The sequence below is a fragment of the Phascolarctos cinereus genome, unplaced genomic scaffold, assembly GCF_003287225.1.
Source record: "Phascolarctos cinereus isolate Bilbo 61053 unplaced genomic scaffold, phaCin_HiC Scaffold_4;HRSCAF=312, whole genome shotgun sequence".
Classification (NCBI taxonomy): Eukaryota; Metazoa; Chordata; class Mammalia; order Diprotodontia; family Phascolarctidae; genus Phascolarctos; species Phascolarctos cinereus.
In genome coordinates this window covers 55,410,326-55,436,654 of record NW_027555847.1, presented here as the reverse complement: position 1 = coordinate 55,436,654, position 26,329 = coordinate 55,410,326, and the positions used below count along the sequence as shown (strand labels likewise).

The window sequence follows — 26,329 nt, the reverse complement described above, 5'->3', positions numbered from 1 at the left end:
CAACATTACATAGTCAGCAGGTAATAGAGATACATCCAAAGCCCAGGTCTTCTGACTCTCATAATAACTAGCAATTCTGGGACCTGGGGCAAATGTGACAAAATGCATGTGGGGTAGGAATGAGTTGGGTGTGGGAGGGGATGAGGACAGGGCGTTTTGGGTGGACTGGACTGGGGATTCAGAAAGGCTTTAGGATTCCATTTTGGCTAATAAGCAAGCACAGGCCTGGAGGCAGGGAACTCGGTGGGAGCAAAACAAAACAGCTGTCATCTCTCTTGACCTCTGGGGGCATTGGGAGTGGAAGCTGCCATGTTGAGGGTACATGTGGGCCAGTAGTATGGGACCAAGAGCACTGAAAGTTGAAGGGATGGCAAGAAGAAGGAAAGGCTGTGTGCCCCTCTAAACTGTGGTACCCTGGGGAAAGCCCTGATTGCCCCATCCTGGTTGTAGTTCTGATGAGAGTCAATCACAAGTTGGAGCCAATTCAAATGACTGTCATTGAGTTTATAGTACAAGGATTCTATGTACGGATCTTTGTTTGTCCCAACTCTTCAGAATACTTTTAGTTTTTACTTTGGAACATATCAGAAGCTTCTGATCTCTATTACTTCAAACACCTGGATGAGTAAATATTTTAGTCTGTCATCCAAATGATTCCAAGCCTCTCTCCCTGGTGTTATGGTAGACATTACAGAGGTATATTAAAATAAAAATAGCGTCCAATAATCACCTCCTGTCTCAGGGGAGCCTCTCAGTGGAAGCAGCTTCTCTGGCACCCTTTATCATTCATCTTGACTCCAAGGCATCTTCTGTTGCTCAACGTGCTCTTGAGGATGAGTGTGTCATCAAGATTATCACCTGCTCTGATGCAACAGTCTAAAATTCAGAAAATTCACACAGGCCCGAGTCTGGCAATGGAAGGCAGGAGACAAGTGCTCTACCTGTGGAAGCTTCTCCCCTTGACTGACCTTGCCAATTTTTACTTGTGGATATGGCTTTGGATCCAGCACAAGTTTACTTAGGGTTGTTTGATGTGTTCACATTGATAAAAATAAAGGAAAAACACGATTCTGGGAGCTGAGGGCAAATGTAAGAGCTCTATAGTCACATGAGGCTATGAGTGAAGTGTTTACCTAGTGAATGTTAGTGTGATAGCCCATAATCTGAACCCTTCAGACCAAAAAAAGCCATTTAAATTTAATAACTGGGTGTCTTTTCTTGCCTGAATTATCTCAGTAACTGCTAAAACTTGAACCACCACTTTGTCCTCATACAACCTGGTTCTAACTTCTTTCTAGCCTCACTGACCATTACCCTCCTCCTTGACTCTTCAATCCAGCCAATTAGTCTTCTCTGGCTCTTCACTCAGGAATCCTATCTTCATCTCCAAGCCCTTGAACTGTGAGCACCACAAGCCTAGAATGCACTCCCATCCTTACCTTTCCCTCATAGACTCTCTGTCTTTCTTTAAGACGCAGCTCAGCCACCATCTTTGGCATGAATGATGACTACCACTGGCAGAGCCTTCCCTCCCAAACTACCTTTTGTAGAACAACTTTGTGTGTGTGTTTATTTGTTAACTTTATATTGTGTTGTACATGTTTTTATACGATCTTGCTGTCTCCTCCATTAGATGTAAGCTCATTTTGGGTGGTGATTATATCATTCTTTGAACCTGTATTTCTAGTACCTAGCAAAATTCCTGGCATATAGTAGGTGCTTAATAAATACTTGTTGATGGCTTGACAGTAGTTACAAACCTGAATATTAATAAAAACTAAGTCAGTTTACTCATGGGCAGAAGATTTTTAAACAAAATGTGGCATTTAAGTAAATGCCACCTTTTGGACTTGTATTCAATCATTCCTAGTTCAGGTAGATACAAATGAATGAGTGAATGAATGAATGAACAAATGAATGAATGAATGACATCCTAACTGAAGTTTGGACTTACAATGCAAAGGAAAAATCATGCTGGATTTGGAGACATAAAGCCTGGATCCAAATCCTAGCTCACCACCTGAGTGTGTAATCTTGGCTAAATCACTTAAACTCTGTGTGCCTCGGTTTCCTAATCTGTTAAATGAGGGGGTTGAACAAAAAGACTTCTAAATCTCTTCTATCTCTAAATCTATGATGCAAATTCTTGGGTGGGTTCAAATTTCCAAGGGGAAATAAAATAATTCAAATTAAATTAATGAAATAAGATATCGATTACTATCAAGTAAGTGACCACTTTGTGTAGATGGCAATGCAAATGAAGCATAAGACTATCTGTCCCTGAAGAGCAAACAATACAGTAGAAATGATTTATGATAGAATGAAAATTTCTTGAGAGTCAGCATTTTTGCATTCGTTTTTGTATCCCCAGTGACCAGCACAGTGTAGGTACTTAAAAATACTTTTCCATTGATTACGTAAAAGAAGTGACCAGACATTAGTACAGACAGTACATAGCCAAGGGCTAACCAGTGTTTTCATTTGGAACAATTTTAATCTTTCAAATAAAAGCTAGGACAAAAAAAAAACAAAATAAAACAAAAAACCCTCAGAAAAGTCTTTCTAAGTAGAGTCAAGATTTGAGAGAAAATTTAAACACAGGGTAAGTCTAAGACATAAAATAAGAGATTAGCAGAGAATGAAAACTAACTTAGATCACATAAATATGCCTTACCATAAACAGTACTTGCCCTCAGTTAACCTAAAAGGGGTGTTACACTGCATTCTAGACATATTCTTCTGAAACAGACAAAGCTATCAAATTTTGACCTAAGAGCTATTTCACAAAATAGCCAGGACATCCTGCCCTAATGTGGGTTAAATTAACAACAGAGGAAAAATAGCAACAACTTTTCTGGTTTGCAAAAATAGACTGAATACCATCATTTTATATAATCTCATGAAAACATAGTAATAGACATAGGCATTGATTGAAATGACCACAGTTTCCTTGAAATACAGTCTTATTTCACAGAAGTGTTTTAGAAAATAGTTTAAAATTTTCTAGTGAATTCTTTTTGCCTCTCAACATCAACATGGTAGATACTCTGTAAAATTAATGGGTTCCATATTTATTGGTTCCCCCTTTAATAAACGGGCTGTTTAACCCCATAATGTTTTTAGCTTCTTCATTTTTAAAGTGTGAGAATATCATATTTACATGGAGGTTATGATCAAGAAGGAAAAATATAAATCTTGTGATGAGGAACTCTACTAGAATACATTACATTTTGTAGGCTCCATGAAGAAATATATGAAATTAATGAGAATGACTTCTAAAAAAATACAAAGTTCATTAATCAGTAATGTGTGTGTCTGTGTGTGCATACACAGTAAAAGCAAAAACAAAAGTTGCAGTCATCCTTTTAAAAAAAATTATCTAAAAAGCCCTCAGCACGTTTTGGAAATGTGCACCCAGGCAAATGATCAGAATGAATAGTGGTGCTTTTAGATACAAATTTCTGTTCATGCTTAATGTTCAGAAGGTGGAAGTAGAGAGAAAACACTGGGTATCTCAAAAGTCTTAGTGTGGCTTTAAACTACTAAAGCTTAAAACCCCACTAAGACTTATGGGCCGGACTGGGTTTCATTTATAGGTGCTGAGCACATTATGCAAGTAGACACAGAACAGACCAACCATGTAGTCCCATACTGTAGTAAGCACTGCTGGCTTCCAGCCATCATGTTCATATTAAAAAGAAAAAAAAGGACACAAGAACCTTTTAACAGAAGAACAAAAATGTTTCCTTATGGCCTTTTCCTGAAGAGTCAGTTTTCTCTTCTGAACTTTTTTCAAGCTGTGTATCAGTAAATGAATCTGTGTGGCAGTAGGATAATCTCCCTATCTTTTCCCTGCTGAGCCATACACAGTGGGAAAGATGGCAAAATGCTGATACCGTGACTCTTTTCTTTAAATGCTTAATTAATTAAAAAGGAAAAAAAAATTGAACTCAGGTTTTCTTGATTCCTCACCTGGCACACTATAATTCTCAATGCTTAATTAAATTAATTTATTAAATTAATTAATTAATTAAAAAGAAAAAAAAAACCCAATCCCAAACCCTGAAGGAATGAAATAAGTGGAAACTACACACATATAAGAAAGCAATTCCTGAGTATTCAGAGTATGGGAAATTTCAAAGCCCAGTCATTGGTTAAAGAGGATGCCCGGTGCTGGAGAACCAGTTGTTGACTCAAGCCATTGGGTCACATTGTTGCTTGTTGCCTTGGTAACTTGGGGAGCAGTTACAAATAAGGCATTGCCACACCGTCTCGCCAGTGACCCATATGCTTCCTAGTGAGGGAAGAGATTTCTAGACAGAATGATCTCAGCAAGGAGATTGATCAAGAGTCATACATTTCCTTTTAAAAGGGGAAAGTCTAAATCTTCGTGTAATGAACTGCAAGATTAGCTTAACTTGCATGGAATCATAGTATCCTGGAGCTGAAAGGGACATTGCAGATAGTTAGAGTAGGTTTTTAAGGTCCAGCTTTTTAACTCCAAACCCTATGAAGCATCCTAGCTCTTACTCAAATAGGCATCCAATTTAGTCTCTTTTTCATTCTTTTAAAAAAAATCTTCCTTTTTATATCATCCTCACTTTCCAATATATCCCTCCTTCCTATCCCACCCAGAGTGTTTCCCCTTATAATAAGGAATAAAAAGGAAAGAAAGAAAGTAGTTTGCAGGGAGCTAGGTGGCGCAGTAGATAGAGTACCGGCCCTGGAGTCAGGAGGAGCTGAGTTTAAATGTGACCTCAGACACATGACACTTACTAGCTGTGTGACCCTGGGCAAGTCACTTAACCCCAATTGCCTCATCAAAAAAAAAAAAAAGGAAAAGAGAAAAAAAAAGAAAGTAGTTTGGCAAAACTAACAAACATAGCAACCAAATTCCATAGAATGGGTCATTTCCCATATTTCCCTTTCATTGTTATTTAGTCATGTTCAGTTGTGTCCAACTTTTTGGGACTCCATTTGGATTTTTTTTTTGTTAAAGATACTGGAGTGGTTTGCCATTTCTTTCTCTGGCTCATTTTACAGATGAGGAAACTGAGGCAAACAGGGTCAAGGGACTTGCCAGGGATCACCCAGCTACTAAGTGTTTAAAGTCAAAATTGAACTCGGGTTTTCTTGACTCCACACCCGGCACACTACCCACTATGCTACCAAGCTGGCCCCTATAATTCTCAGTCACTACAAAAAAGGAGAGGAGGTATATTCTCATATCATCTTCAGGGACAAGCTTCCAATTCTAGTTTGTAAGGAATGCTTTTGGGACAGGACTATACATTAATATTTTAAATCCTGCATGTAAATTCTAATACACTAGAGTGCTAAATACTGAAGAAAAATTGTTCTATTAATCTATACAGTCCAAAATGACAAAAAGATCTATAAAATTAATTAGCTAAGGGACTAGAGTTTTTTTGTGGATTGAATGTTTTTATGCATTGTGTTGGGGTTGTTTTTTTAAAAACTTGGTTGAGTTTTTATCAATCAATAAAAATGCAGCAATGTTGCATCGTCTGATGCTGAAATTATATATCCTGTGTCATGATAAAAATGGAATTCTTCCTGTCTGAAAAACTGTGATACTAGGGAAAAAAAGAAAGGAAGAAAGGAAGGAAGGAAGAGAAAGGAAGAAAAAGAAAGAAAAGAGAAAGGAAGAAAGAAAGTTTTCTATACTAATAGGTTGGCAAGGAATTGTGGTCAGTTTTGTAATCAGGAAAAGCTGTCTTCTTGCTCAAGGCCTTTGCCCTTTCTGGCAAGGAAAAAAGCTTACTGTGCCAAGTTCCTAATGTGGGAGCAGGCCTCCTCTTGTCATGGAAGTGGCCTAATAGGATTGCAGTGACTTGCTGATTTAAAAACATACCCCCACATAGGGCTACATTTCAGATGGCAAAATGTTGAAGACTTAGTAATATGGATGTCTGTGAGTTAAGTCATATGCAACACTTCTCTAAATTACACTTATCCTAGCACCCCCAAACTAGACTATAGATCTGGTTAATCTACATTGGCTAACCATTTATCCTTCCCTGAAAGTTTTCTTGTCTATCACACAACAATAGTTTAGTGGGAAAACATTGTTTGCTGGGCTGAAATGCAGAAGGAAGTGGAAGGTGGGGATAATTATATTGCTATTTCAAGCAAAATGACAACAGCCCCAAACAACCCCTCAAATAACAATAACAAAAGCCTTTGTAGCGGTAACTCAAGTCAAAGCAAGTGTTTATTTTGTCCCAATTATACAGGTAATCAGAGCCATCTTGAACAAGTCTCATCTTTACCTACCTGAAAAATCTCAAGAAAGGGATTGCTCCTTCCCCACCTGCATTCAGCATTCAGAAATCTACTCACATTATAATGTGATGTTAAGGTTTTACATCTGAATTGGCCATGAGTTAGGGGGAGATTAAAGTTATGCTTGCCAATATGTTGACTATTATTTACACACACATTCTTTCCATTAAAATTAGCTACATATGTCTAAAAGTAGTACGACTAACACTTTAGAACTGATGCCTAATTAACATATGCATAAACAAGCATAACCAGAATATATATACCAGAAGCAACGCATTTTTTTGGGCAAATTCAAAATTACTGAAGAACAAGATATATCTGAGCTTCAAATTGCTCATTCCTAAAATGAGAGAGTTAGAGTGTATTGTCTCTAAGGTCCTTTTTCCAGCTCTGAGTTTCATTACACTATATGGTTACTCCTCAAATTTTATTATAAATACTAAGCCACAGCCTGAACTCATCATAATTTGTTGCTCAGCTGTTTCCGGCTCTTCATGACCCCATTTGGGGCTTTCTTGGCAAAGATACTGGAGTGGTTTGTCATTGCCTTCTCCAGCTCATTCTACAGATGAAGAAATTAAGGAAAACACGGTAAAGTGACTTGCCCAGGGTCACACAGCTAGTGAGTGTCTGAGGTCGAATTTGAACTCAGGTCTTCCTGACTCCAGGCCCAACATTCTGTCCACTGTGCTACTCAGCTGCCACTTATCATCAACTGTTTATTAAATATATGGCTTAAAAAATTGCTGGTAGGAGAAATGTGGGGAAATAGGGCATCCTGATATTGGACCTATTATTAACACGCCAAAAAAAATCAGAATATGTGAATTAGCAATTATTCTTTGCCTACATTTTCTACCTATAAATTGAGTGTGAACCTATTTATTAACCAAAAGGATTCAATGAGCAGATTTACAAAACACGGAAAGAACTTCGTGCCAAGATGATGAGTATTCCAGAACTGCCGTTTACAATTCTTTCTCTAGCAGGATTTGGATAAAGCCAGAAAACAGCTCGTTTTATCCATCTGCATTCATCTTCCAATAGTAATATTGACATCCACAAACACTCTAAAGTTTAGATCTAGAAAGGACCTTTGAAATCATGCAGTCTGGCTGCTTCATTAAATTGATGAGGAAATAGACCTAAATAGCTCAAGAGGTTGGCCTCTGTGAACAGTAGAAGAAATTAAGGGCAGAACCAGGATGTAACCCAGGTTCCTTGACTACCAAGCCCACACTCTTTCGACCATACCATGCCGCTGTCTTGTTCTTGCCCAAAGGTGACATACCTAAGAAGTGGCAAAAGGGAACATGAGCTCCCATTTTGCAGATGAGGAATCAGTGACTCATCCATGCTAGTCATTGAAAATCACACCAGAGATCATTCCTTGGCTCCAAGCCATGTTTTCTATCTCGTTCAACCTCTACAAAAGCCCCATAAAGCAGGCATGGCAGGAGTTGTTAGCACCATTCTACAAAGAGTAATTCCTCAGCATCCCGTACTCTATGCTTACAAAATCCAAAGAAGAGTTATAAATGCAAGAACATACAGGGGGAGTCACGCTCTCGGGGCTCTGGGGTTTTGTCCAATATGCTTCATGTAGCTTAGCAATTTGCAGGTCATGAGTCCCTACATACTGTACCATACTCTCCCAATCCTAGAAAGAAATCCCCTACAGAAAGTTCAAGAAGGACGTCTCCTGCAAATTTATATAGCAGTGGGGGAGGAAGGGGGAAGGAAGGCCCTCCACATACACCTCACAGATGCTATCTGCAGGCTTTGAAAACTGCTGGGTGACACTGGGCACATCATTCATCCTCCCATGGTCCCAGCAACTCTGTAAGACTGTCCATTTTAGAACACTGCCCATGTGCTTTGGTAGGGAGAGTGTCCTCACCTGGAGGGGGACAGGGAGTGAACGAGGGCAGACAAGAGGAATGAGGGAAGCTCAGAGGCCGTCTGACCCAACCTCTCATTTTACAGATAAAGAAACTAAAGCCAAGGGAAATTAAATGACTTGTCCAAAGCCATACAGGTAGCAAACGTCAGAGGCAAGATTTGAACTGAGATCTTCTGAGTCCTGAGCCAGTATTTTTGCCACTGCTCTCTCTCTCTCTCTCTCTCTCTCTCTCTCTCTCTCTCTCTCTCTCTCTCTCTCTCCCCCCCCTTTCTCTCTCTCTTCTCTCTCTCTCTCTCTCTCTTTCCCTCCCCCTCTCTTTCTCTCTTCTCTCTCTCTCTGTTTCTCTCTTTCTGTTTCTCTCTCTCTCTCTCTCTCTCTCTCTCTTCTCTCTCTCTCTCTCTCTCTCTCTCTCTTTCTCCCCCTCCCTCTTTCTTTCTGTGTCTTTCTGTCTCTCTCTTTCCTTATTCATTTGTATCACTGTAGCTGCCTAAAGGAAGTCAACTTGATCAGAATAATCCTAAGAGATGTAGTCTATTAATTGTTTTTTCAAACTTACTGGTTTTCTACAGTGAAAGACTAGCTACCTGCCACACTGTCTCACATGTGTCTCACAAGCAGGGGATGAGAGAGACCGAATGGACTGAAAACAACACTGGCTGTTCTTTTCATGTTTCAACAAGAACACTTAAATTCCCCAAGACGTGCCTACCGACGTAGGCCAGCCATTCAGTTGCTAACGCCTGGAACGAATGCTGAGATGCCTCTCTCCTTCTTCTCCCCAAGAGAGCTGTCTTTCTCCAGTACAAGGAGAATTGGCCCTAAACCTTAGCCTCCAGGAATAGTTGCATCAGTAGAGGGTTTCTTCACATCCACCAGGGAGGCAATACAAGACAGTGGGCTCCATGAATTCTAGGAGAACAAATAAACCTGCATCCCGGATGCAAATCTCACCTACTAGCACCCACTAGCTGGGCATTCCCACAGGGCGAGAGGAAAGAGAAACCTGTCATGACCACGCCAATCTTTGTACCATCTTCTTGCCTTTGGAGCTGCCAATTCTTGGGGCAAAAGCAGTCCTGGTGTGCTCACTAAACTGTCATTTCTTTAGACTTTCCAAAGAGAAAGATAGTTATCGTTGGTGATTAATAGCCTTAGTGCCTATAGAGCTTTGGTTAATTAACACATGAAAGGTTTATGGTTCCACTGAGGGTTCTCAGCAGATGCTATGTATTTTGCCCCTAAATCAAGCTACAGAAAGTAATCTCTCCTCTTGTCCCTTCCCCTAATTCAAGTAGTGAAGCATCGTAAAAAAATTCACTGGGTCAAGAGCCAGAGAACTTGGATTCTAGTATAGGTTCTGCCATAAGCTAGCTAGGAGACCTTGGATGGGTCATTTGATTCTGGTTCTACAGCTTACTGTTTGACATTGGACGAGTCATTTCATTTCTCTGGGTTTCTGTTTCTTCATCTTTAAAATGAGGGTTTTGGACTAGATGACCTCTAATTTAACTGCGAGCTATTTGAGAGCAGGGACTGGATTTTGTTTTGATTTTTGCCTTTATCTCCAGCATTTAGTACAGTGCCTGGCACGTAGTAGGTGCTTAATGTATGCCTGTTATCTTGACTTGATTCTAAGGTCCCTTCCAGCTTTTTATCTCCACCTCTGGTTACTATATACATACATACAAACATACATACATACACATACACACACACACACACAACACACACACAGAGGCATCAATTGCCTTTGTGTGTAAATGGAAAGGGATGATTTCCATGTCATTTTCTTTTTTCTAGCTCTAACAATCAGTGATTCTAAGATCACCTCTATGCACAGATATTTAACAGCATGTCTTCAATCATTATAGACAAAGTTACATGCCACTATTTGCTTTACGACAACTCAGTAGTGAAGTAGATAGAGCACTGGGCTTGGAACCAGGAAGACTCATCTTCATGAGTTCAAATCTGGCCTCAGATACTTACTAACTGTGTTTAACCCTGTTTGCCTCATTTTCTCAGTTGTAAAATAAACTGGAAAAGGAAATAGCAAATCACTCTAGTATCTTTGCCAAGAAAACCCCAAAATGGGGTCATGAAGAGTTGGACATGACTAAAATGGACTCAACAACAAAAACTTATTTTGTGGTTGAATTTTTGTCCAATGACATAATTCTTTTAACCATCTGACTATGAAACTCCTTACATTCTAAAAACTCAAATTCATGAATTCAACAAGTATTTTTTGAGCACTTATTACATGCAAGGTCCTGTACTAGGCACTTTGAGAGATGCAATGGCAAATAAGCCTCCCTCCTTGCCTTCAAATTAGTTATGGGAATCACAGGCTTTGGGTTGGAAGTGACCCAAGAGATCGTCTTGACCAATCTCCTCATTTTGCAAATGAGAAAAAATCCTCCCCCCCCCCAGAATGAAGTGACCCAAGGTCACATGGTCAGTAGTGTGCAGGGGAGCAGAAACTCAAATTCAGGTAGGTATCCTGACTCCAACTCCAAACCCAGCCTTCTTTTCTTGCCGCTCCATTGCTTACCTTATAGGGGACATAATAGACAAACAAGAATAACTAAAATACAAAGCAGTGCATGAACACGCGGTAAGACACATACAAAGTATTACACATATGTTAGTCTTGGGGAAGGAGAGACTACGTCTGGTTGAGGGAAATGTCAGGTTTTAAGAAGAAATACTTGTGAGAAGAGAATAGAGGAAAGGCTAAAAGGAATCATGGACAATCAGAACAGATTTGAAACTTACATGTTGAATTTATTATATATTTAAAGGAAAAGCAGACTGTGCATAACAGAAATTTCAGTTTCATCTATGACTTTCTCCATTCTATGCTGTATATGGAAATGAGGATTTTTATGTGGCATTATAATAAATTTTAAATTTTTTAAAAATGCTTTTTAAATTTAAATTAAATTATAATAATAGCAACTAGCATTTATATAGTACTTTAAAATTTGCAAGGCTCTGTACAAATATTTTCTCCTCACAACAGCCCGGGGAGCTAGGTGTGGTTAATTACCCCACCTTACAAATAAGGCAGACAAAGTTCAGTGACTTGCCTGAGTTCTACAGCAATTAAAAATGTTTGAGACTAGATTTGAACTCAGGTCTTCCTGACCCCAGGTCCAGCAATCTAGCCACTGCTCCTGTTGTAGTTATAGAATGGAAGATAGTCACAGTATTTCCCAGTAGTCCTAACTTAGAGCTGAATGCCCAATATGAAATAAAATACCTAAAATTTAATTCCAAATAAAAATTCTTTTCATCTTAACAAGTTAAAATGAAGAAAGGTGTAATACCTGCCACACTTGACAAAGGACCTCATTCATCCAGTCTAACCACTTCCTAAGGATTTACTGAAGCCATTTAAAATGATTTTTTGGAAGCAACCTTCCAAAAAGACAACCCCTACCCCTGCAAAACAACAAATCATTTATCAAATATGTTAACTTGCCTTTTGTGTACAATAATAACTCATGTTTTTATAGCATTCTATTGGTTTAAATAGTTGAAGTGTTTCAGTAATTTTGGTTTCTAGCATGATAAAATAAACAAAGTGATTGTGTCACCTAACCCTTATTTATGTTATGGGAAAACATTTTGTATTTAGGCCTCTTTGGTTCTGATTTCATCAGTCTTCCGAGAAGATAAATTCCACCCAGACCTGTTATGTCTCCATATACATTCACAGTGAGTTATGTTGTTAAATCTATAAATGTCTTACAGAAGGGTGAGCTTAGAGCCACAGGTTTGTGAGACAGAAGAATAATCTCAGGCATAAGATTGTGCTACTTCAGAACGTATAGATCATTTGAAATCTAGCAAAAGCTTACCATGAAATGGATTTTGGAAAACTGAAGGAATCCTATCTATACCAAACTTCATTTGGTCAGCCTGGGAGCATTTATACAACGATTCAGTTACAGGGTCAGAAATTTTAAAACTAGAAGGGGCCTTGGAGTCCACTGAGTGTAATCCCTTCAGTTTACAAATGAGGAAAACAAGGCACAAAGAAATGAAATGACTTGTCACCCATGTCACATACTAAGTATCGGAGGCATGATTTGAATGCAGGTCTTCATGACTCCGAGTGGCTGAATAACTTGTGAAAATACTTCACTTTAGCAGGTAATGTCACTATGAAATTTGGTTAATACTTGAAGATCAAATCAATTCAGGGATCTAGCTCTTGAAATAGATGTTTTTCTTTCATATTCTTGGGTCTTTTAATAAAGCATCATGGTACTTCTGATGAGAAATAACATGTTTTAAAAGTATTGTTTCCCATAGTACCAGGTTAGATTTTCTCTCTAATTAACATAGTTCGTGGTGCTCCAAAAATAATGGAATTACTGTTTGGAATTTACCATTTCCTGTTCCTGATGTTTGTGCAATGCCTGGGTGGTAAGAATTCAAAACAAAGTAAGAAAATATTAGAGATTACTAAACAAGGCTGCCAAAAAAAATGGTAAGGAATCGGGTTTACAGTTTGTAGCTGACTGTTTACAGCTAGGCTATTTGTTTTTGCATATTCAAAATTTCACATCCTAAACTTGGTAGCTGATTACCAAAATGATAGAAATGATAGCTCCTTGATAATGCAGCCATTCAGGCATCAGAAAACCTCTCTCATTAACAGACTACTTGTAAATCTCTTTTAGGAATAAATGTACAGTGGAATCATGGGAAAGGCCTTAATACTGAAAATGAAGGTATGAAAGTTAGCAACTTCAGGCCCTTCTCCTTAAGACTGGCACTGAGTTTTTTTGTTTGTTTTGCTTTTCTGTGTGTCCTCAGCCCTTAGCAAGTCCTTGACACATAGTAGGTGCTTAATAAATACCAGCTGACTTGAAGATTACATTCAGTACTTTTCTGACATGCAATAGATGATAATGGCAAAATCTGTGATACATGTACCACAAATGTGGAAAATTTACCCCATTTTCATGAAGTTGAATTCTGGGAAATTAGGAACCAAGCAATACATGTTTCTCAACAAGTTTCATCAACCAGTTAATGACTTTCTATAGAACCCAGTCAATGCTGACAGACAAAAGCAATTATAGTCTGACTTTCAAAACAAAACAAAATAAAACATACCCCCTTTGAAGTTCTGTCATTATTGTGGTTAATGCTCTCTTTTATTTTATATATTTGTGAATTTGCCTGTTCTGTCAACAAGTATCCAACAGACCTGTATAATGAGTTGTTATTAATGAAGTACTTTCCTTGGCCGTGGAAGGATGATCACCATTGAACAGATAAGGAAACTGGCATTCAAAGAAGTTAAGGGGCTTACTCCTCTCCCCCACCTTTTGCTTCAATTCAACAAATATAGTTTACTAAGTGCCAGGCACCATACTATGGCTACAAAGACCAAAATATTTCTGAGTTCCTAATCTCAAGGTGTTTACATTCTATGCCTAACATCATATAGGTAGTAGAATCATAGTTGGAATTAGAAACCTCCCTTTTAATGGATGATGAAACCCAAGCTCAGAGGCTTTTAAGTGACTGCCTAGTGACCAACTGTGCTAGTACTAGTACTAGAAATTCTGTTCCAGGTCTGAGGATCTCCGTGAGCAGTCCAGGTTTTGAATTTTTTGGTCTCTACATTCTAGAGCACATTAGAAAAAAAAGGTGAGTGGGAAAAAACAGATTCCAGCAAAAATCATGGCAGTCATGCCTTCCAGTTCCTGATGTTATTTTGAGAGAGAGAGAAATTTGAGGAATGAAGCAGATTTTGTGATTACGTAAATAAAATAGTCTCAGTTGACCTTGTTTTTTTGTTTGTTTTTTAATGATCCAAAGGAAAGACGTTGATTTTGGATTGCTTTGGGGAACCTATCAGTGAAAAGAACACTCTCTACAAGCAATAATAACATTTGAAATTGTCATAATTTAGGATGCATCCAATGTTGTTCTATATTAATATACGTAATTTCTCTACACACAATAATAGTTGGTCTTTGCTCAAATTGAGCCCTTTGATTCCTGCTAGTTTCCTGAAGATGGAATGCTAAAGAGAAGTAGTTTAGAAATCCAGATTCCAGACTTTCCCCCAGAAAGCTAGTATATCAGCTCCCTAGAGGCAGCTGTCAGACCCAGCTCATGTGAAGGTACTTCTCACCACCAGGAAAAATTTTACTAAGCTAAAGACGCCTTCCTTTCAGAAACCATTTCCTCGATTTACCTCCCAAATCACAAATGGATTTTCTTATCTTTTTAGCTGGTATTGTTTCTTAGAAAATGCAGTTTCTAATATTTTTAATAAGAATGTATATATACAGCCTGTATCAGATTGTGCACCATCTTGGGGAGGGAGGTGGAGAGGGAGGGGGAGGAAATTCAAAACTCAAAAGCTTATGGAAATGATTGTTGAAAACTAAAAATAAATTAATTAATTAAGAAAGATAAAGATGGAACATAAGAAAAGTACGGAAATACTCATTATAATTAAGACCTTTTAACTGTAGACATCTGAAAATTACAAAACTGCTTGAACATCTAGTTCAGAATATAAAAAAAATCTATGTGTACAGTGGTCACTTTTATGGGTAGCATGTCACAATAAAGTATCATTGTTTTCATCTTAAAAAAAGAAAATGCAGTTTCTTAATCTGTTATTAATAATTATTTGAGACACAAGAGTTTCTTGTTAACAGTAATAAAAATGGCAGTATACTGCCTGCCTCAAATAATTAGCTTTGGGGAAAGAAAAGTGTTAACCCAAGTATATTGACTATCTCTGGCAGGCTTAACAATTAACATTTTGATGGACTAATGAAAATAGTAGTTATCCATCCAACATTTAAAAAAAAAATTAGGCTGTGAGAACCGGGATATTGAAAAGAACCTCTTTCTACAAATATCAAATATCAGTATAAGTACCAGTTGCTTAATGACATTTGTCAGAAGACTAACACTCTCCATAATTGACAGATTATTGATCTAGAGCTGCAATGGTGCTCTGAAGTCACCTGTTTCAATCCTTTCATTTTTACAAATAGGGAAACCAAGTTCCAGGGAAGTTAAATAATTTGCCCCAGGCCACAATGGTAGCAAAAGGGCAAAGCCAGGATTCAAACCTAAAGTCCACAGATTTCAGATGCATCCTGGGCCCTTCCGTTGTTCATTATCACCCTTGTTGGTAGGCCCAGGAAGGTATGTAAAAAGAGTAGAAATTCAAACTACCCTATTTTGTTTCTCATGAAAAGTTAAAAAAAATTGCAACGGGGAGAAAGAATGCTGGAACTGTCCACGGTTTTTCATTGTCTAATTTAATTGTATCATTTAATTATATGCCTAGACTACAGACCACGAGACTCAGAACTAGAATGTGCATATAGTTTGATAGATGGTTATTTTTAGAATTAAAGAACATCTCATATTATATATATATATATATATATATATATATATATATATATATATATATATATATACACATATATATTCATTTAAAAAAATCAATGTATGCAACAGCATAGTACAGTAGGAAATGAAATAACTTTGGAGTCAGAGGACTCCGCTGCTGGTGTTTATTGACTTTGTGACCTTGGGCGAGTCCTTTGACCTTCACAGGCCTCAGTTTTCTCAACTGTAAAAATAAAAGCCTTAAACAATTTGGTTATTGAAATGCCTTTCAGTTCTACTCGTGCAATGTATTCGCTTAAATGACAGAATGTATAACTTGATTTCCCAGTGAAAAACTCTCACACTAGCATTCCTTTAAAGTGTTTTTTTCTGTATCAGTGGTCTTGGTGGGAATCTGTTTGCACCACTCTTCCTACATTCATATAATAAAATGAGAAACAGAATGATGTACTGAATAAAATGCTGGTGTTGGTGTTAGAAAGACCAGGGTTTCAATCCTGCTTCTGATGCTTACTCACTGTAACCATGAGCAAGTCAGTTAACTCCCCAGAACCTCAGTTTCCCCAACAGTAAAATGGGGACAATAATACCCACAGTGCTTGCTTCATAGGGTTTTTGTGCCACTAAATGAAATAATGTGTGTCAAGCCTCATAGAAACGTTAAGAGCACCAAAGCAATGTCATTTTTTTTCTCCTTCTGAGGACTGTGACTTAGTTTCCAACACAGCTCCAATCATTTTATTGTTTTATCCGTAATTCCCATTAATCCCACACTGTGCAAACCATGCTCAATTTTTTTCTACAACAATTTCTACTAGCTGGAAATTCAATAGTTTTTAAGGTGTAGACTATTCCTAAAAGGTATGAGAAGATACAGACATAACTAGTTCCCCCCACCCCAAATGAAATTATGTGGAAAAGCAGCCCAGCTCTGGGAAGAAAGCCAAAAATTCCTGACATGTTTGTGGGTTCCTCCAGCTACCTTCCATCCCACCTTCCATCTACTATTCAGAAGCTTTGCTGGAGGCATACTGCATTCCAGAAAGAAGGATGCTAAATTAATGAACATGTATTTGTGAACATGCAAGTTCCTTTCTCTAAGGCTCCCTACTTACAGATGCCATGAGTTTCTGGAATCCATCTGTATGCCCTGATGCTCTTCCTTTCTGCCCCCTATCACTGGCATTTTGATAACTGTTGCACACCATCAGGTGAACAAACACCCCAAAAGGCCTCCAGTCACTCCAGGCAAAGGCCCAAGGATCCCATACATTGACATGAGCGGGAAGAAGCCCAGATTGCTTAATTGATGCTGTGGTAAATTAACAGAATCCAAGAAGGGGGACATGCCAACATTGTTTATAGGGATCCAAAGGGTACATTCTCTTCCTCAGGCAGCAGGCAGACAAACAATGGGCCAGGTTCTCAGCCTAGGTAAGGTTGGAGGAGTATTCCATTGTATGGGCCATTGTTCCTTGCATGTACTGCCTCGAGGGAGAAGTGTATTGTTATCTGTGGGAGAACCTCTACTGAGGGCTTGGGAGGATGAGAAAGGATGAGAAAGGACGAGAATATGGCTCTGGGCACATTCACCCCCAGAAAGGAACTCCAGATAAATAAATACTTTGGGAATTGTGCCTAAAACAGAGCTACAAGTTGAGGCCAATGTACATTATTGATCAAGGACTTAGGGAAGAACATACATGCAGTTCAAGGGGACTTTGGGAAGGAGAGCAAAGGAAGTATATGACCACCCGGTAGTGTTAGTGCCTCTGGGCGATGACTTCAAGAGTGCTGGATTAGGGACCAAAGGATCTAGGTTTGAATCTTACCTTTGTCAACTACTCAAAAGGACAGTGCAATGCAACGGAGAGAGGGCTAGAAGTCTCAGGTTCAAATCGCAGCTCTGTCTCTTACTCACCTGGGCAAGCTTGGGCAGGGATAGGACACTTCAGATATCCGAGCCCCATTAACCTTCCCCACTTGTAAAGCTAGAGTGTTGAGATAAATGAACGCTATGGTCCTTTCTAGCTCTAAATTTATTTTCTGACATTTTCAACAACACGAATCTTCCATTAAAAAAGGACATGTGTACTTAAAAAAAAAGTAGAAGCCTAATATGTCTGAGGTCATCTCCTCCAGCTTCTTTCAGATAAGTAAAATGAGGCTAAAAGCAGGGTCACACAACTTGTTAGTGAAAGAGTTCAAGGCACATAGAAAATTTCTTGGTTGGACTGATGGGAAAAGCTAAGCCAGGGCACAGAAGTACGAGAAATGCTTTCCCTAATGAATGATAGGAGAGTGTCATATCCAGTGAGATGGATTTTTCAGGCTTTATGTAAACAAAATGCCAACAGACATGAGGAGAGGAAACCTTCATTGTACTGTAGCAGAAACAGCTTTAGATTTGAAGTCAAAACGTCCATTAGAGTCCTGCTCTTCTATTTACTATACATGTGATGGGGCACTTAATCTCTTTGACTCTCAGTTTTCTCTTCAACAATAGGGAGAGAATGATATTGGTCTACCTCTGTCATTGGGTTCTTGTGAAAATTAAATTAGAAAATCTATGTTAAGTGCTTTGTCACCCACAAGGGACTACATAAGTGGCAATTATCATTTGCCTGAAAGGTGGAACGATTTTACAAGAAGAGAAACTGGGAAATTGCTACTGAACTGACGTCAAGATGTGATTTGGTATAGGGGAAATCTGGTAGATTGATTGTCAGAAGATTTGGGTTCTAGGTCTGGCTCCACCATTAATAACAACAGCAACAAACTAAACATGCCACACACTATTGCAAAAGCAGCAAAAATTCTTCACCTACCAAATGCCAGCCAAAACTTAACGTGGCAGCTATAGTTATACATCATGAGTTTTCCATTGACTGGTAGATGGCAAATCCCCATGCTATAGACACAGATCTCAAAACGTCATTGAGAATTCAATCCACAAACAGTCTTAAAACTGGAGTATTTTCACAGACCCCATATTCTCACAATGACCTGGATATAACAAGTGATTTATAAACACTCAAGACAGTATTTATAATAAATGCCACCATGCCAAATATTCAGAATCTCCAGGCTACATGAAACAAAAAGCTTTCAAAACACAGAGACCTAGCAAAAGAAAATGAAATCATATGGGAAGAAAGACATGGTAAATACCATGTTTGTCCTCCTATATATTATTACATGCAAGCTGGCTGGCAGGCAACAAGCATTTATTAAGCACTTACTCTGTGCCAGGCACTGGACATACAAATAAGAGCAAAACAGAGAAACAGTTCCTGTCCTCAAGGAGCTTATGTTCCAGTGGGCTACGACAATCCTTAAAAGGGCACTGAAATCGGGAGATGGGGTAGGGAGACACTGGCAGGGGCATGGTGATGAAGTCCATAGAGTCAGAAACACCGCTGGGAAACAAATGAACCAGGCTGGCCTGGGCCTGTCTCCAAAATGGAGGTCCCACAAGGAACTCCCCAATGAGAGAAGGGGGGTGTTCTAGGGTGAGCAGGTCCCAGTCCTGAGGACAGTTCCAAGGTGGGAAGGCAGCTGAATTGTATGAAGGATGCTTTCAGTGAGCCTAAAGAGAATGAGCTCCTGACCTACAACTTTCACTTAACATTTATCACAATTTTATCCATTTGTATAATATGTCTGTAGGAAATTAAATATAAATTGTAGGATAGAAACTTGTCCCAGGATCATTTTTATCCCAACTCCATAGAACAAGATGAGAAAAATGACTTTTCTATAATAATGATAATAATCACAGACAAAACTGTTGCCTGCAAAGGCAATGGCGCCCATTGATGCAATCTTCATCAATAAAAAACTGGAAATTTTTACTGTCACCGTGCTGAATACTCAAAATCTGTAATCTATGTAGGATGAAAAGATTTCAAAATACAGAGACCTAGAAACAGAAATCCAAGGCATGTGGCAACAGGAGGAAGGGAGTAGTATCCCTGCCAACCTGTCTGCTCCTGGAGTTGTCCTGAAGATGCTTTCATTAGATCTACAGAAGATGAGCTTACATCCCAGTACTCACTTAATTATCTTCTCCTGCCCCCACTACAGTTATTTGCTCTTCCTTTGCAACAGACAATTAAATTTAAAAACATTATAGCAGGAAAGTTACTTATTCCTCTTTTACCCTCTATGGACTTGTAGGGTTCTCAGTTGTCTGAGTTTGTAAAATGAAGGGGTTGGGGTAAATGTTTCTAATTTAATTTCATTTCCAGATCTCACATTTTATGGATTCTAGGAATTTGGGGCCCTCAGAGATCTTCTAGTGCAGGCAACTTTCTAAGAGTATATGTTGAAAGAATGTGCCGAGCTGCATTAGAAGAGGGAGGGTTCTCACCCAGGAGTTCTCTTCACCAATGGAATCCTAAGTTCAATCCCTATCTCTATCGATTTTCAAGTAATCAATTAATATGTATTTACGAAGTACCTATTTTGTACTGGACACTGGAAATAAAAAAAAATGAAGATATGAATGCTCCCTGAAAATGTAACAATAAGCCCTGTGAGCTTGTATTCTATGGGGTGAGCCAACATATATATATATATGTGTATCACATATGTATATACAAATGTATATGTATGTACATATATGCACAATGCAAAATAAATATAAACCAGTTTTGGAAGGAAAGGCACTCGCTAGTGGTTGGGGGAGGAGGCTTTATGCAGAAAGTAATACTCAAGATGAGATTTGGCAGATGTAAAGGGCTCAATGAGGTGGAAGAGGAGAGTGAGCATCTGAGGCATGAAGGATGGCTGGTGCAAAAAAAAAAGGAAGATTTATCTTTCCCATTTACAGGCTCGATAATCAATGAATCATGATAATCAATAAAAAAGATAATAGTCATTGAATCAATGAGTTGGAAATCAACTCATTTGGTCCAAAGCCATAATTTTACAAATTAGGAAATGGAGGCCTAGAAAGTATTAGTGACTTGACCAAAATTACACAGGTAGTAAGTGTCAAGGCTAAGATTCAAATCCAGGTCCTTGGATTCCATCCCAAACCAGCACTTTTCCCTCTGCATCAGTTGATCCCATCTCTTCACTCACTTTCTCTGTCCCTCCCCGTCTTCCACCCTGGCCACCAAGTCCTTTGGATCTCATTCTGTTTTTGTTACAAGGAAGCCTTGCTGTTACTCATTCGCTCAGAGAATGTACACTGTGATCAGCACACCAAAAGCATTATTCTGTAATTTAATAACTGAAGGGCTTCATTTAAAATAGGTTTATTTGAAAAGTTAATCGTTACGAACTCACATTTAGGAAATGATCATGATGAAATTGATGGCTTAGCCCTTTGGTAGATACCTTAAAGGGGAAAACATCAAAAGTAAGACATTTCTACAGAAATCAAAGGATGCCATGGGGACTCCCACAGAACTGCTCAGTGACATACTTTATTTTTTGCTAACGTTCTCTCTCTTTTTATACATAAATATATATGTGTGTGTGTGTGTGTGTGTGTGTGTGTATACACATATGTACCCACATACACATATTTTAAATTTTCATTTTGTGTATCACTTCATTTCCAATATTCTTCTCCTTCCCTTCCTCAGAGAACCATCCTTTGTTTAAAAAAAAAAAGAATAAGAGATAAAAAAAAGGAATGAGGAGCAGCTCAGCAAAACAAACATGTCAACCAAGTCAAATGGCACATGTAATGTTCTATATTCTCAGGTTTCCCTGTCTCTGGAAAGAGGGAACAGAGAGAGGTGTATTTTGTCTTTTCTTCAGGTTCAAACCTGATTATTGGACTGTACTTCTTTTGAGCAGGGGTTCTTAACTTGGGGCCTATGGACTTGTTATTTTCATAATATTTTGACAACCGTATTTCAATATAATTGATTTCTTTTGTCATCCTCTGTATTTATGTCTTTAGAAATGTTATTCTGAGAAAGGTTTCATCATACTGTCAAAGAGGTCCAAGATACACAAAAGGGTTAACAACCTCTGTTTTAGAGTAAGACTTTTTTCACTAAAAAAAAGAGATTCATCCTATCTTTTATCTCTTATTTCCTCTGAAAAGGTTTCTGCTAGATGTCACTGAGTATCACTAATACTCACAGCCTGTCAAGAGGTGAGATCATCCCAATGTGAACAGCCTCACCCAGGAAGCCCAACATTCGTATTGGACGATTGAGATGCTGCAAACTCCTGACCTTATTAATATCCCACAAATCAGCAGCAGTCACTAATCTAATGAATCTTGTGGTCTGTGCACTTGATTCATAATGCAACTCAGAGCTTGAGGTCTGATCAGTTTTCATTTTGCTTGTTCTGAATGCTTATCAGCAGTGTTGCCTTCTATTAAATGCCAGAACTAGGTTTTGTCTCAGCACACTGGATGCTGGCTGAAGATTGTTTCTTTCAATAGAGTCTCTCTCCTTCAACACCTCCAAGGCAAGGGGGTGGGGAGGGGGGTTGGAGGCCTTAGCACATGAGAATGTTTCACAGTGGAAATCTGGGTCCCAAAAGGCAGGAACTGTGTCGACACTCAACTGTAGACCGATTGGCCCATTTCACTCTCACCTACTGCCCTCTTCCAAATCAGTTGCTACACCTTATCCTTGAAATAATGCTACCACCATTTCCCTAGGGACCCACAGATTAGAATATGTGCGTATGTGCATGCATTATCATACACATATGAGTGCGTTTGCCTGCTTATTTGTTTGTTTATTTTAAACATTAAAGATTCAGGTCAGTTCTTTCCCAAAGGAGGCTGGGAACTAGCAGAGCAGAATTTTGGCCCCAGGCTTTCTTTGCAGCAGCAATTGCTGCAGCAGGCTGCTTCTCACCAAACAGTCAGATGTGAGATAACTAATACCCATTTGAATTACAAACTGTACTTTTAAGTAACCTGGATTTCTACCAGGTTGACAGGTAATTGATTATACCCCGAATAAAACATTCAGTTCATGTTGAGAAAAATATTAAAAAGTTTAAGGCTAAGTCTAGATGACTATGGAAGAATCAGACACAGAAAGGCTGCGTCAGTAAGACTTAACACAGACATCCTATAAGATCCACAAATAAGTGGAAGATCCAGAATTCTACTTCAGCGCACATTAAGTGCCTTGGAGACAGCTAGGTGGCAGAATGAGTCAAAGAGCTGGTAAAAGAGTCAGGAAAACTTCAGTTCAAATCCACCTCAGGTACTTATTAGCTGTGTGACCCTAGGCAAGTCACTTAGCCTCTTTCAGCCTCAATTTCCTTATCTGTAAAAATGGGGATAATAATAGCATCTACTTCAGAGTTGTTGTGAGGACCAGAAGAGCTAACATGTGTACAATAATTTGCAAACCTTAAAGCACTATATGAATGCTAAATATTATTACTGTGTTAAGTACTAGAAAAGTTAATTAAGACAGGATCCCTACCCTCATGGAACTCACAATTTAGTATTACTAAATTTCTGCTATTTGTAAGGTTGGGGTCCTCAATGACAATGGTCAGAATGACTGAATCTTTTGGTTATGACTGAAGTCACTAAGGTCAAGTGGCCAAAGGATTGGTGATACCAGTTTTAATAAACTTTTTCAGTATTATGATATAATTACCAAATCATAAGGGACATCACTGATATCTGATCACCTGTGGCCAACACCCCCCCCCACTAAATCAATCCCCAAACTATAATCAAGAGAATCAATCTACGCCTATAAAAACGATTTACAGTGTCAACTTATTGTGCTTCCATTTTGCAAAACTGGATTATTTCTAAGTCAGATAAATGTGTGATTAGAAAGCTTTCTAACACTAAAATATGGGAAGATAGTATAACCAAGCAAAAAAATCTACCATGAGACCAATAGTAAGTTTAGACATGAACTTGTATATTACCTATGGGCATCATTGACCAAGCTTATACCAGTAAAATTATATCTTGTGAACATCCCAAGAAAAGGATGTTTGATGAGAGTTGCTTTTGGTAATTCAGGAGAGCCTAACCTATACTAAGAAGGGTATAGTAAAATAAAATGGGGTAGATAAGAAGCATAGATGATTATAGGAGGCAGAGCAGCTGTTGAAATAACAGAACACACACTTGGATCGTGTATTATCTTGGTCCCTTTGCAACAGAATACTAGGTAGAATTAATTTTGCAAAGATCACAAAACAATTTGCTTTCAGCTCTCTTCCTGTCTCTGTATTAATAGAGACAGCCATGTCATCATGGATAGAGAGCCAGTTTTAGAGCCAAGAAGACCTGGGTTCAAGAGCAGCCTCTGGCACATACTAGTGTTTAATCTTGAGCAACTCACTTAACAGTAAGTTTCAGGGAAGGGGCTGACCCACATTGAGAGAGGAAGTTCCCTATATTAGTGAAAAACTAGGTCTAGTCTTTAGTTTAATTTTGTAAAGATCACATAACATACTTTGCTTCTGTCCCTCATAGACAATTATCATGTCCTATTTTGAACTAGGCTTATGCAGGTAGATATCTATAATCCTTTGCCAGAATATAAGTTCCATGAAGGTAAATTCTGCATCTTATATAATATCTTGGCATCTTTTCCCACCTCCACACATCACTTCTCTACAGCAGTCCTCTTAACATATATATTTTGTCCATAATAGTTTGTTAAATGAAACTAAATGGGATCACATATAAGCCAATGACCCTGATACATATGTTCATGAATGGATTAGAGCTGTCTAAAAACTCTAACCTTGCAAAAGCTGACCTTGCCAAAATTAAATGAAATCTCACCAAGTCAATCTCCTAGCACATGCTAGAGTTCTTCTACAGTCTTTTACAATAACAGTCGACTCAATCCAAAAAATTCAATGTTATTTGTTAACTGAATACTCCCTGTAGAGCACTCTGCTAAATATGGCAGGAGGTACATTGATGAATGAGATAGAGTTCTTGTCCTCATGGAGCCGACAGTTTTGAAGCCATAAGACACAATGGAAGGATCAATTGAAAAAGAACTGGTTCAATTCAGGGGTCAAACTCAGTTGTATGCCTGTGGGAAGGTCCCTTAAATCATCTCTGACTTAATTTCCTCATCTGTAAAACTGAGACAATAACACTTGTACTCCTCCTGCCTCCCAGGATTCTAGTGAGGAAAGTACTTTGTTAATTATAAAGCTTTAGATAAACACGCACTGTTACGATAGGGGTGGGGTGGGGTTGGGGGCACAGGACAAAATAACTCTAATGCAAACTAAAATGTGACATGGAAAAAAGAGAAGATATGGAATGGCATCTGAGGTCAGAGGAAGACTTTGTTCAGGATGATGTCCTTGGGGCGCTTCAAGATCCTAAATTATCAAAAGAAAGGCTTAATTATATTATGCATAGTAAGGCAGTGGATGAGGACTGGTACATTTCAGAAAATGTTTTTGACAACAAAGTTTAAAACCAAAAGTTTTTTCTACTGTGGTTAGCCTATGTTAACCAGTATGCACTCACCCACTGAGCATTCCAATTAATCAAAGTTTTACTTGATGAGACTTTGCGAAAATAAGTAGAAGAAATATTCATACTGAGGACATTAAAGTCAAGTCAGGTACTTTGGCCCTTAGGTTGATTTCATAGACCCTATTTGGATGTCTTATGGAATCAGATCTCTATCACTCTCTGGCATCCATTCAAGAGAAGGTAGCTCCTGGATATTTGTCATATCACCATGAGATTTATATGGGAACAATAGATTATCTTAATATGCTTGCTTGGCCAAATGTTGTAATGAGTTAACCAGACTCATTTGAGCTATAAAAATAAGTGATCCTAATATTGCTTTGGACTTTTAAAAATGTTTCTTCCTACGCAACGTGGGTGGGTCAACACACACAATGACTGAACCAGTCTGACAATGATTTGGTAGGCTCAATTCAGGTGTATTTGTGATGAAACAATATCTTGGATTAACTCTTCACTGTCACCAATGATAATAAAATGGAATTTTCCCCCTATTGAAACTGGGGTGTTGAGGTCTTGTCTTTCCCTACTGCATTCTTTTCTGCAATGTGCCTTTCTTCCCACTCTATATGCCAAGGTGCAGTATACATGGTTAGTTCAAGTAGGCACCTAAAGTTTATCATGGTGTGAGGGAATATGGGGGCACCATTTAGGGACCAGGGCAGCACAATACAGTTACAGATTCATACAACTTAGCTTGGAACAGGCTTAAAGATTAACAGTACCTTCCAAGGGCTCTCTCTTACCATCCCCTATTAATCCAAGAAGTTTCCTCTAAGCTTAACCTTTTCTGTGTCATGGACTCCTCTGGCAATCTGTTGAAGCCTGTAGAGCCCTTCTCAGAAAACATGTTTTGTTTTGGTTTTGGTGAGGCAATTGGGGTTAAGCGACTTGCCCAGAGTCACACAGCTAATGAGTGTTATGTATCTGAGGCCCAATTTGAACTCAGGTCCTCCTGACTCCAAGGTCAGTGCTCTATCTACCTAGCTGCCCCAGAAAACATGGGTTCAAATCTGGCCTCAGACACTCATTAACTAGCTGTGTTGCTCTGTCTCAGTTTCCTCACCTTTAAAATGAGCTGTAGAAGAAAATGGCAAACCATCCCAGTGTCTTTGCCAAGAAAAGCCCCACTGGTGTCACAAAGAGATGGACATGACTGGACAACAAAGGTAACAACAAAATGCTATTAATAATCATGTACATTATAAACACACTCAAAATAGAAATTTAAAAGG

General features: G+C 38.6%; 1 protein-coding gene across 6 annotated transcripts in view; it reads right to left on the bottom strand.

Moving 5' to 3' along the window:
• PPARG (peroxisome proliferator activated receptor gamma) overlaps positions 1–26,329 on the bottom strand; it is a 177,428-nt gene that overhangs the window by 93,707 nt on the left and 57,392 nt on the right. For 2 of the 6 annotated variants that reach the window (XM_020981077.2, XM_078152209.1), the window contains exon 3: positions 731–876. The exons of the other annotated variants lie outside the window; for them this stretch is intronic. The gene's annotated coding sequence lies outside the window, so the exon portion shown is untranslated. The remainder of the gene's footprint in view (positions 1–730; positions 877–26,329) is intronic. 6 annotated transcript variants of the gene reach the window in all.